This window comes from Temnothorax nylanderi, unplaced genomic scaffold, assembly GCF_030848795.1.
Source record: "Temnothorax nylanderi isolate EJ_2023f unplaced genomic scaffold, tnyl_v1.0 TNYL_tig0001_pilon, whole genome shotgun sequence".
In the NCBI taxonomy this organism is placed as follows: Eukaryota; Metazoa; Arthropoda; class Insecta; order Hymenoptera; family Formicidae; genus Temnothorax; species Temnothorax nylanderi.
In genome coordinates, this window is record NW_027249063.1 from 2942093 (window position 1) to 2955735 (window position 13643).

General features: G+C 43.0%; 1 protein-coding gene and 1 long non-coding RNA gene across 4 annotated transcripts in view; one reads left to right on the forward strand and one right to left on the reverse strand.

The window, feature by feature from the left end:
* Shn (zinc finger schnurri) overlaps positions 1-13643 on the forward strand; it is a 144431-nt gene that overhangs the window by 34895 nt on the left and 95893 nt on the right. The gene's annotated exons all lie outside the window — the stretch shown is intronic.
* LOC139778451 (uncharacterized) overlaps positions 1-13643 on the reverse strand; it is a 92980-nt gene that overhangs the window by 3224 nt on the left and 76113 nt on the right. For all 3 annotated transcript variants that reach the window (XR_011719599.1, XR_011719578.1, XR_011719571.1), the window contains exon 4: positions 875-936. This is a non-coding gene — a long non-coding RNA (uncharacterized lncRNA). The remainder of the gene's footprint in view (positions 1-874; positions 937-13643) is intronic.

A 13643-nucleotide genomic window follows, 5' to 3' on the forward strand; every position in this document is an offset into this window, starting at 1 on the left:
CAAATAAAGAGCAGACAGGCGGACGGACGGACGGACGGACAGACGAATGGACAGACAGGGACGGTGCTGTATTTTTAGACTTCTAACCACGCGGCCACGGCAGAGAACGCCGCATTACGCCGCCACGAACTCACCAAAGTGAGCACGTAGGTAATAACGTTAGGGGATTACTATGTTTCGTGAGAGGGTATAAAAAGTCGCGTGTTTTAACTCAGACTGCAAATCTTCCGTCTAATTTGAAGCTAATTATCTTTCAGAAAAATTTTCTAAAAATCCATTATCTAATTACACGAAATTAATTAATATCAAAAATTATTCCACCGAGCTAAACTTCGAGGTAATAAAAAATGTTACTCTCACTTCAGTTAATCAGTTAATCTAATATTGCAATTTAAATAATTGCAACTCGTACTTTTGACGTCGCAATCTTCAGACAATCTTTTAAGTTAGTCCTTCAATATATCCATGTGAGACATTTATCTCGTATCATATCCTGTAAATGATTCATGGAAATAACGTGTGCAAAATTCCACTCTCCATTCCGTCACTCGGTACTTTCCTTCTAAAGAATAATTTAGAAGATTGAAATTATGTATGACCTAATTAGCTCTAGATTTGTGACAATCTGTCTGATTTATTCCCGCATAATTGCGTAATCGTAGACGTTTCGATGGCGAGCGCGTAAGGAGCAGGAAATTCGGGATGTCTCCAATTAGCATTTCACTTGTCTGTATTCATCGTCGCGTTACATAACAGCGTATAATATAGCTCAATAGATCTTAGCGGAGTCGCTCGAGCGCGCTCGTACGAGGTGTAATACCCCGGTAATTCGCGCGGGCAATGGGGACACTTACGGCATACTACGTATACATACCCTACGTGTGTGCACAAATCGTCCGCCGTCGTCATCGTCGTCGTCTGTGTGCCGAGTACCGCCTGGAAGAAAAACCTCAATTTAGTTTATAGTGTCAATTGAATGAACAGACGGGGTACGTGATTTATTTTTAGACCTGCATCACAGGGGGACCCCGCTGCATTAAACGGTTACGTGTGTGCACGGCTCATGCACGAACGAGCTCATCTCTGCGCCGCGCTGGCGACGACAGCATCATCGGCGAACGCGGAGAGCGACGTCACACGAGAGATGCTCCTGCCCTGCGATTATTACGTCGCCCAGCGCAATTTTCATTTCCTCGGCCATACGGAAATAATTAAATGACTTTCTACCTTATTGTTAGCCGCGTGCGCAGTATCTTCTAAAATACTAGTTATTTCCAATTATCAAAAATATTATTTTTCCCCATTTATTATGATAAAATCATGGTTCTCTTTTAGAAAAAAGAGCGCAAACGTCGCAAACTGGAATTATATTCCCCTGAATGTTTTAGTAATGTAAATGCACGTTAATAAAGTTTTTTATTAATTTTATAATATCATAAGTATGATGCAAGTACTATTCTCCGATTCTATAATTTTTAATCGCATATGGCGATCAGTTATGTATTCAATAATCGATTAAAATCTAAATCACGCTGAACAAACTTTATTTACGTCGAAGCTGTAAACGTTTAAGAAGTCGTTTATATTACTAACTATTACACCGTAAATACAGCGTTTCGTTTTGTCAAGCCAATCGAGAATCTATTCGAGCTTCGGCTCCGAAAGATGAGAGCGACAGATTGCATTTCCGTGAAATCCGCACCGGGTGCTGGAAACGCTTAGGATTTGGCATGAACTTGCGCCGAGGAATTCCAAGGGGGAAATGGCAAACTCTCGAGTTTAAGTAATAGAGGTTTAACCCTCTATGGCCGTGACGAGGGATTTACCTCGATCCTCAAGTGGCGTTCACAACATCGCCGCACGAACTACTAACACAGACCCTCCGCAGCAACTTGCTCGTCTCGCGCAAAGATCGATAACTTGTGCAGTTATTACGAACTTCTCACCTTCGTTAATCCTCAACCTGCTAAATCTGCTCTTCCAACAGCAATTTCATGCTGCTGGTCAAAATACAGAGTCGTAAATGTTGAAAATTCGACTTTTTTTTTCTTGCGCGGTCTTCGGATTATATTCGACGGGACGGTCTTCGGATCAAGAGACACGGTAGTGTCTCGCGCCAAGTACACGCGAAACGAGACCGCACCGTGACTCTTTTACGCGAACGCACGAGTTGCAAGTACCCGAGATTATATTCGACGGGATCCCTCGAATATTCCGGTTCCGGACCGCGAAAGATTATAAATGAAAAGAACCTGCCGTAAAAATGCGGCTGCGTCTAAATTAGTATAATATTTCAGTTCTTTGGGAATTTTTCATTTTTCACAAGTTTAATAAATTACTGAGACTTATCTTCATAATAATCTTAACCATAATTATAGTATTTACGTCATAATTCTGTAATATAGAAGTCTCCCTTAAATATACCGACGTAAAAGAATCGACCTCCCCCCTTGCTACAATTTCAATCTCCGTCTTACGCCGCGTCGTTATTACCGACACCCTTCAGGCAATCCGCTCTTCCGCTTCAATCCTTTCGAGTTAATGACCGCGAATGAAATCGGAGCACTCCGCTTACACCGAGTTCCCTGTATGTATAACGACCTTAAATAAAGGGCGGAGATCTCCGAGAGAAGAGAAGGGAACGAAGGAAGGAAGGAAGGAAGGAAAGCGCTGAGAAAGGACGTACGACGTCCCAGCCCTTTCGCGGCGACCGGGCAGGATCGATGGAGCGCGATTGAGGGTCCTCGAAGACAGGATCCGTCCTTCGACCTATATACCACCCGCCCGAAAGCGCGCGCGCACGTATAAAAACCTGCGCGGCCTGTCGACTTCCGGTCCCCCGGACGCCCAATGCAGCCGGGGCTTTAAGCTCGCTCCGGGGAAGCCTCGGGAGTTTTTACGAGCGCAGTTTATGGAAGCAAGCCAGCTGTGCTCGCGATAAACCCGCTGTACCTATCTACGGTGTGTGCACACGCATTCGCACGAAAACATACGGGGCACATACATGCACGCAAAAACCCACACACAAATACGTGCATTCGAGAGCAGGGCGCTATGCACACCAACGAAAAGCGCACAAGCGCGTTCGAATGCATCGCGGATATATGCACATATGGATTTCGCAGGTAGATACACGAATCACGCACACACATATACAATTGCACCACACAACCACATAGGAACGTTGCATCGAGCATGCATGTGCGTTGCCCGAGCCGCGTTGCTCGCGCGAATGGTTGCGCCGCCGTGCCAAAAACTTCCGTTTACGATCGCATGAAAATGTTGATTGGAGCATCGCGATGTGAGCGACGCGTGACGCGGAAACGTTACCGTTGGATTTATCGGCGTTTACTCCTCTCGCACGCGTTTACGTTCGCGAGGTACAGTTAAATAAATCGAGATTTTTAGATCACAAAAATACGGCGGTCTTTAGAAACGTTTTTCGCAAAATGCAAAATAGATGTGATCTATCTCAAAAACATTTTGCGGTTATACAATATAAATTACGGGCATGTAAAAAGTATGACTGATAATAATATCAAAAATATTGTGAATTATTGCTAATATTAAAAAAAAAAGTTATTGGAAAAGATAGCGCGCATAAAGACAAGGAAGATCGGGTAAATCCCTGTGCTTGTGGTGGCGCGAAAAAAATCAACAATCTCCGGCTTAACGCCTCCCGTTGCTTTCGTCTACTTTCTCGCGGAATGAATGACTTTAAATCCCGCGTTCGTGGGAGCTCCCGTTCGAGTGGGCGGTGAATGGTTGTATTCTTTGGTGTTAGTGGAGGCCGCGCGACGACCTTTCAACCGCACCCAGCTTGAGTCGCTGTTAAGACCCATGGGAGGAAATTGACACGAGCAGTTCTCAGGAAATGATCCGCATAAGCGATATCGGATCAAGTTAAGCCTCTTACATATTGCTTGCTCGTGCTAAAAAAGGGATCATCGGAGAGTCGCTCGTCGTGTTTCGTGCGGGAGCTGATTAATCGCGCCCAACCGGTTATCGCTGTCGCAATTGCGGCGCGTGAAGAAAAAGTTCCTCGGCGAATGATAAGCGACGATAATCGGCGCATACGAAATTGTCCGCGCGTAACGCGTGACGCGGATGATGAGGACGCGGCCGAGCGCGTTTCTACGGCACGGGATTTTATCGAGGGGATTAAACGACGCCGACGGAACGCACGGTGCACGGGGGTGGCGGACGACACGTTTGACCGAAATGCAAATTCGGTCACGTCGAATTGAACCGACCGTCCTGCAGGCGCCAGTCGCGCTCGATGCGCGACGCGAGGGCGTCAATCACGAATGCACGAAATGTGTTTTCAAACGCGATTGACGTCAAACGACACGCACACCGAGCCTTCAGAATTTAGCAAATAATTCCGCGCGATATCGCGCTCGAAGAGCGCGTCCGCCACATTCCTTCCGTTAATATTCGGCCGACGTGCTTTTATAAATCCTGATGGATTTTATTTATTTTATATTTTAATTGCGCTTATTCTCTCGCTGCACATTTAAGTCTATAAATATATATATATATATAGAACAATGAAATATTAATCAATATGAAACTATTTTTTTTGCAAGAATATAAATTTCACAACTGGATAATTTTAGCTATAATAATCTCGTTATCCTTTTCATCACTTTTTTAATATGGATTATTAATCATTAGTCATTATTCATATATGTGACGTGCTCGACTTTCCGCTATATTTCGCCAGATGAATAAATTAATTAATAAAGAAGAAGTTTATGATGCTCGATGGAATACATAACGCGCCACGAGGAAATCCTAAGCTCCTGGCATACGTTCGATACTTAAGGATCTTGCACTCTGCGGCAACAAATTTCGGTGGATTTACTCCATTATTTACGGCGGACGCAATTGACGGCCGCGTCGTTGGCATAGGTATCCGAATTTGTCTTCGCGGGCACACGAAGACGAGTCGGAAAAGAAATATAACCCGGCGTCGGAGCCAGAGGAAGCCGGAGGATTCTCACGCATGAGAGAGGGATCGTGACGGAAGGTCACGCTGCATCTGCGACGAGGCGGACTTCGCTCTCTCGGGACGGCTCCAAAAAGTATGCACATACGAAAGCCGCTCTATTTACGAACAAGGTGAGAGCAAAAAGATGCTTCTTCCCACCCGCAGAAAAGTAAGATAAAATTAATATTGTTTCTATTTGATTATTAATATCGCCATCTTCGGAATGAATAACGTATTTTGCGAATAAATAAACTATATTTTAGGAAATAACGCGAAATTAAGCGATTTCTCTTAATCTTCCCTCGGAACTTCGAATTTAAACTCCAAAGCGTTTAATTGTAAGATCTTTAGACGCTTTCAAGTTTGTAAAATATCGCGACGTTTTTAGATCGGAATAATTCGATAAAGTTCTGTCGAAAGTATAATTTCTCCGGATACGAAACATCGACGAATCGCAAAGTGGCGACATTTTCTGGGACGTTCACATCGGCACGCGGTGGCATCTTCGAGAATAGATAGAATCCGCATGTCAGTTAGCGGCTGCCAAGTTGAGGGAACTTACGTTCTAGCTTCGCTACGTACGCTCTCAATTAAATACCGTCATTTTGGAATCTCTGACAAGCGCCAGGAATAAGCGCACGATCCCTTGGAGAGATTTTGCGGTTGCGTCTATATCCAAGTCCGTCCGAGAACGAGGTAACTTAATTCCGACCTGCCCAGAGAAATTTCCTGGCTTATTTAAACCTTTCATTATTGTTATTTCCGCTTATTGCTTTTACTTTCATATTATAAAGCTATTTAAAGAAGAAAAAAAAACATTTTGTAGTAGTTAATTGCAAAGTTTGAAGTCTTTGGCAAGAAGAAAATCTCAAGTTCTTCTCGAAACATACTTTCTGTTAAAAATTTCTCATAGAACTGTTCGACGTATGCAAAAAATACGCAACGATCGGGTGACAAGTTGAATTGCGATTCGATTATCCGGTAATGCAAATGCGATCGAAAACAGCCGCGGTTTATCGGATCACACGGTGAGTATTGCCGACGTTGAGAGGAAGATGTGAGACAGGACAGATGATGGTACGCCAGCAGGCAGATCTCTCGCGTCTCTCCGATCTTCTCCGTGACACCGCCGGTTTTCTCCGCGCCACGGTGTGCATGTGTTACCGTACGGACACGTGCCACCGCGCGTACGCGTACGTGTGTTATCGGCACTGGCCGAGACAGGTTGACTATCGGACGTTTTACATCGGCGGGGGAAAAGCCGTTCGATTAGACGGTTCTCCGCGCGCGGACGAATTATGCAAATCGCGGGAAACCGGTCCCCGCAGTAATCTCGCGCCGCACGCGGCATTATCGCGGGGTTCTCGTCGGGGTTTTTAATCGATTTTAAAATAAACCGACCGATTAACGAAAGATAACGGAGGCGTGTCAAAGGGTTAATTGAATCGCTCGAAATTTATCGCTGGATCGGCCAGCAATCCCGCAATCGGCTTTATACAGACTTTATTCGCGCGAGTTATAGGCAAGGGAATATACGGAGTATATTAAAAGATCGGATTTTCTCTAATATGATGCGCTTTCCGTGGAATTTTTGTGAGAATTTTTTTATTTTTTAAAAAAAGGCCGGTCTAATTAAATTTTTTTAGCAATAAAAGTTGATGAACGAAAATTAATATAATAAAATTTTATTTTTCTCTTATTTTAAATACGATTTTATTGAATAAAATTTTATATTGCATTCTTACGCACACGAGACTCAAATATCGAAGCATATCTAATCTCTGATTTTCTGTATTTAAGTTTTATTGACTTCACAGCTATAATTAAGTATTCGCGTGTCGCTTACAACGTTTACAGCTAATCTTTTATCTATGGACGCGAAAAGTGGCGAACGCCGCACGCTAATCATTATCATAACCGGATCCAGTGTTAACAACACTACTCTTAACGTATCTCGAGCTCGGGATCATATAACGATCGGCTATCGCGAATAAATTGCGTTTAACAAATTCCGCGGATGCCGTCGAACGTTGTTCGTGCCAGCGCGGTCGATATATATCTCTCTGTCGTTTACCCAGTGGCGTATACAAATTTTTTTTAATCACCTCAACGATGTTTTTTTACAATCAGATGACCAATCGTGTGTCGCGGCAATACGTAACAATACGTCGTTATGTGTCCAGAAAAAAGACATGAATATTAACTACCCGGACACCTCATACCGAAATCTTGAAATGGAAGAGTGTATGAAAAAAATGTTTGCGTCGTATAAAAACCGTGCGTAAAAAGAGGAAATGTATGAGTCAGGAAAAGAATAATGACCGTCATAAATTTACTCGGATGCTGAGTTATATGCTGACACGATTTTTACATGGATCGCATGGAGATACAACATGTCAGCAGAGATACCAAAATACGCCACTGCCTTCATGTGTATAACGTTGCGCCGTACGGGCACATGCGCGCGCGAGTGCACGGAGCGCGCCAGACGACCGGCGCCACGAGGAATCCCCACGCACACCTGAATGCCGACCGAATGGCGACCGCTTGCGTAAGAGTCCGACGAACGATCGCCGGAGTCGAGTCATTCTAAGATTTCCGCTCGCTGGCCGACCAGCCGGCGGCCGGTCGCGTGAGCCGAGTTGGGAAAGTCTCGGGAAAATTCAGAGAGCTGGCAATGCATCTGCAACTCGAATATCCCGATACTTTTTAGACCAGCGATCCTAAATGTCGCATATATTATTAAGCGTCACTTAAATGAACTTGGAAAATCTAAAAACAGTTGTCTTTAATGCTCAGGCGATAGTGTTGCGCATTACCATACATACAAATCCAATACACATATTTTCTATATCATTATATCCCGTATTTCATAAGCAGTTCCGCAAATTCTTCAAGCAAATTTCGATTTTAATATTAACGCGCCACTCGAGGCTTCTTTGGTTATCGTAAATTTTTATTCTAGTTAGGAATGCGGATGACAAGCGTCATAATTTGTCAACGTGTCGTGGTATCATCAGTGATTGCACGGTACGTCGAAACTTCCGCAACGGGAAATGCAGCTGTTATATACTAGTTAACTATAACGAGGAACTCGCTGCTACTGCTATTATACACCAACGATAGCTGGATAGGGACACGACTGTTTAATAAGTCCGAACACATACGGATTACAAGAAATTTTTTGCGGCTGATTAATCAGCGATACGGCGCTGATGCGACGAGGAAGACTTCGCACTCGCTCATTACACTCTTCTTTATTACACATCCTGATTATGCGCTCGCCGCGCGCGATCCTTGAACCTCATAGGAATCACAACTCCAAGGTCTGGTCTTACCGCACGTAATCCCGCAGTTATCGAGGTTTTTCATCGCGAATCATCATCGTGCGCGTAACTGTCGCGCGCGTTTGCACATGTCTATCCGGTAAAGATAGAGTCCGACTTTAGCTGTTACAATCTACATATTCTATATATAAGTCTGTTCAGTTCGTGATGCATTTCTCTGCGCAGAATAATTCTGAATATCTTAAAATGCATGATAAAATGATTATATATGCCCGCATCTAAAATGCATAGAACAATAATTTATCACAGCACCTTCACAGAAATAACTTGTCTCCGATGTGTATGAATAGACACATTTGCATATTTATCTTAATATAATTTTAATGTAACTATTTTTTGTATTTTTTTTGTGAAGATTTATGATAAAAATATTACATCACTTATGCATTGCTTGCGAAAAGCCAGTAATACAATCAGTGTCTTTTACGAAGCTGGAAGAAAGTTTCTGAATAGAAATGAGAAGGCCAGTTATACTATCTCTGTATTAAAACATTTTTCACGAGTACTTGTTCACACCAATACACCAATATTATCTCTAATGCAAGCATTTGTTTGACAATTAAATCTGTTTTCGATTTTCGTTGTGCTACTTTTATCGAAATTTATTCCCAGTCACAGCAAATCTGCAGAGAACACATTTTTAACCCTGACTTAGGTCTTCCACGAAATCGTAACGTTTTGCTAGCGAAATGCAAATGAGTCACGAATCGTTGAACAGTCGAGTCGTCGTTTGTCGTCGCCGTCGTTAACCGAACGATCCCAAACGTAGCGTTGATCGCGGATCTCGCGCAACAAAGCGTGAATTACTACAGGCTCGTTGCATACATTACACGCCGATATCCCCATTAACGCGTCGTCGAAACGTAAATAAACGGGACGTGCGCGGAGTCGAGCTTGCGGCCTTCGGAAGAGAAAAGGCCGCGGCAGAATCGCGTCCTAACCGCGGCTTTACCGTAAATTCTCTTACACAAGAGTTATCCCGTGGTATGCACGCGTGAGTGTTACCTCACGAAGGCGAGAGAGGCGTGCCCACGCATGCTTCTCGAAAACCCGAAGGCCCGAACGCACGCTGTCGCGACAATTATAATTATTTATTCGCCCTCACTGCGACGAGAGGATCAACGAGAGTCCCGACGTCGATATTTCCAAGTCCTTCGAAGAGACAGCTTGAATCTCGCCGAATTCACGCTCTCGAAATATTTAGAACGAATCCGCGACATCACCATCAGCAAGAACGCGCTCATTAAAGATCAAGAAATTAAGACTGCACTCAGATTCAGAGGGAGTTAAATAGATTTGTAAAAATTACGAACGGGAATTATAGCATTAAATAAATATTAAATTGTATTATTAAATAATATTAAATACATAAATGGGAAATGTGCCTATACGTTATACGATCAGGCTGGATCTTTTGTGCCTATAATAATATTATTCGCGTGAATTTATGTACATTTGTCGCTTAGCAAATCACGCGCCGTTACTGTCTATCTTGAAACGCAGTCTCAAGTTGAAGTTAGAATAGTACCTACAATCATTATTGATTAAATCATTGATAATCAACTTAATAATACCGATACTAATACGAGCCACTTTAGAACCACTGCAAAGGATATGTTGCGAAAAATCGCCCGACCGCATATTGGCACATTTCCTATTTACTTGATTGTTATCATAAACGGTCATGACTCACTTAATACGATATTAAATACGATTAATTAAAGATCATAAACCTTCAGAGATTGAATCAAAATCTATCAAAGTGGACTTAACGGCGTTAACGCTATTACTGTAAAATTGTTCAAGCACAATGCCTGCATTTCCTGAAATGTTGATAGTCAACATACCATGAGTCACCGGAGCATCTCGATTAAATCAGAGCACGAGAATCGCTCGTGTACGTGGAAGGAATTGAGCACTGTCCCATGGTGCGATCTCGATGAGGTCATTTCAGCCTGGCTTCTGTCAAATCGATTCAGGACTGATCGCGAATGTACGGCCGGATGCGATCAAGTCGCATCACCCACGAGGGCGTTCGGTATTTAATTGTATGGAAATTAGCCACCGTGGAAATGTATACACGCGCAAGGTTAACACGTACGTCAAATCACCTTCTATTGTTTTCTCTCTATCTCACGGTCGTAAAACGTGCTCTGTTTGGGCGGTGGTATTCTCGACGGCGGCGATCAGATCAGACGGATTGAAAATATCGAAATAGAAAAGCGATCGGAAGTATCAGATCTCCAATTCGCGATTGTTCGATGATCGATATAGCTATTTTATACGGTACGCTATCATTAATACATTTTTCGAGTGATATCGCTAGTCGGAAACAATCGCTATTATTCTCGATCTGTGATTGAGAGCGTAATTAATTACAGATCAACTGCGGTAGGTCCGTACCTTTCACGAACCTTTATTTCACGTTCCACCATTTTAGGAACGTATCATTATGTAGCATTCATAGATATCCAATATCTGTTTTGTGTGCGAGCTACACATCAGGCTAAAGAAAGATAAAAGAAAGATAACTGAGATAATATGGGATTATCTCCAAGTCTTTAAACCTTTCTGTGATTAACTTATTATTAATATCTTCGAAAGAACGTATTCAGGCCAGTCTCATCATTATCCGAGAGACAGAAATGTGGAACGCCGTAAACAAGTTCGTTTCGGTGACTTTACTTTCGAATGGCAAGGGCGAAGGATGGAGGGCTCTGGGATAAAGTTGATCGAAAACGGGCGAAGGATAAGGAAAACCTGGAAGGAACGAGTTGCTCAAAGTTACTCCGGAGCACAGCGGCTGTTCTGGGGATTGGGGAAGCCCTCTCGTTTCTCCGTTGTGCGAGGTTATTCTCCGGTGTCCCGGGATCTAGGAATAGAACTCTACTTACAGCATCACCGTTTCTCTTCTCTCCCTCTCTATCTCTCTTTCTCTCTCTTTTTCGTAGCCGCAGGGACATGACGAGCAACGGCTAAGGTGTCGTTCACAACCGACCGACCGTCTGTCATCGTTGACCATGCGTCTCGTTTTCTCCATTCACAAAGCTCCCCACGCCGCACGACCGCTGTGTTATTGTTCTTGATTGAATGACTTTTGCAGAGAGTAGTAAGAACATCCCCAGTTTTTTTCTTTAAACACGCAGAGAAACCCTATAGCCACGTAGCACAGGTATCGTTCTATAATTTGGCATGAATTAAAGGATTTCGTAAAATTGCCGTAAATCACAATCCTGTAAATAGAAGAGATAGATATTGTTTAAGTAAATTTCTCTAGAAATTTAAGTTGAAATTTCATCATGTCGTTCATATGAAGACGTTCACATGAAGACACGACTTTCCTGCTCTACTCGGCAGGAAGTCCGTCAATTTGTTACAATGATTAGAAACAAGAAAAAACCTTTGAGTAGCCGACGTTGATCGTGGCTATTTCTACCACCTGTCGAAGGCATATATATCGGGCGACACAACGAACATAACAGGCTAATGAAAGAAAGAAGCCAAGGAGAGAAAGAGATAGGAGCGAATCCTAAAGCACTACATAGTTTGCGAGCACGACTCCGAATTGACGATTTAAGAATCAGCTTGGCTCCTTTCTGACCCCGATTCCCATGGAATCCCTAGAAAGCCTGATCTTAGCTCGAGGTTCGAGCGAGCTGCATTCTTCTGCATTCGCTCTTCGAGTGCATCGCGCTCGGTCAAATCAATTCCGGCGATTACTAAATTGCTTAGATTTCCGCGAAATAATGGAGTAAAGCATCTGCATTTTACGTATTCAAATGTATCAGAAGACCAGTAAAGCAAGAGAAATACAAGATTTGAAATATCATAAAATGTAATTGCATCTTTCGAAAAAATTTAAAATATCTCTCTTCAATCTCGCTAAAATGCGCGACAAGCTCTCTCATATCAGTGAAATATGCGAAAAGCTGTAGATTTTTAAGTTCAGGAATTACGTCTATCTTAAAGCTTATTAACGTCAGAAACATGATATCCCATCTTCATAAATTTTTATGCAACTGATGCGCAAATCGTTTTTAGACGATATTTTTATCGCTATTTGCAACAGCTCTCCAATATTATTCTTCTCTCTTTTTTGTATTTTCCAATAATTGACCCATTTCTCTTAATTATCGTCAAAAAAACCAATGTAGTCAACAACGTTCTCGATTTTCCGGAAAAACCAATGTTCCTGCAATACAATGTTCAAAAGACAGTTGCGACGGAGAGGAAATATCGCAAAGACGTCGCCGGGACATCCTTCGGTAAATCAAATTAAGCGCACGACAAAAACAGGCTCTACTCTCCGTGAAAGCAACCGGGGAGACCCACGACTAGAATTCGGTCAAACGTGAGCGTTACGAGGTGAACGTGAGATGACCCTGGTCCTCCTGGTTGTTGCAACCTCGTTTCCACCCGCCCTTCTCCTTCTGCGAAACTGTCGACGATGGAGAAATCTGACGAAACGTCCTTGCTGGACAAAGAAAAAAAAGAGTGTTTTTGCCGCCGCTGCTTCCAAGATCGAAATTTATTTGCGTCCGATGCATCGTCGCGATTTGTAAAACTTATTTATACTTTACGTTAACTCGCGTTAACCGAACGGTGACAGATGTAATTAGAATTTACATAACAGCGCGGCCTTCTGCGCGTCAACTGTAAGATAGAACTGTAAGATAGTTGACGCGCTTCGCTAATGCTTTTTTCTCTTAACATAAGACAAATTTGAAACTGTATCCGGGCTTGAACTGCATTTAGAATTCAGAATACGTGTGACTACGTTTGATTAAACAAACCACGACGCGTTTCCGTCGTTTCTGCGTAACCGAGGCATCGCTCGCGCTGTAATTGCGTTTCATGACAGTACGCATTGTATTGTACCAGACGATCTCGCCGTCGATCGATCTCTTAGTCGGCGCCGCTGGCATGAATCACGTTCACATTCAGACGATGTTCGTTCTCTCCTCGAGCGATCTTCGATCACCGGTGAGAGGTAGCGGATCTCATTAAGACATCTCAGCGCGGCACAAGTTTAATATTGAAAAACGTTGCAAAATATACATCGTAGCAAATTAATAGATCTCTATATTATAGCTTTAAAAATTTCCACATACATATATATATCTTAATAAATTCGCCTAAAATTTCGAATAACGTTCTCGTCGCACTCCTGTCACGTCGTATGCGCGTGATTCAATTTCTAGCGGCTCTCTTAAATTGAACAGCCCGAGAGAGCGTTATGATTCACACCGGAATCCAGATGACGCCGAATAACCACATTCTCGTGGAGCGAAGAGGAGGAGGAC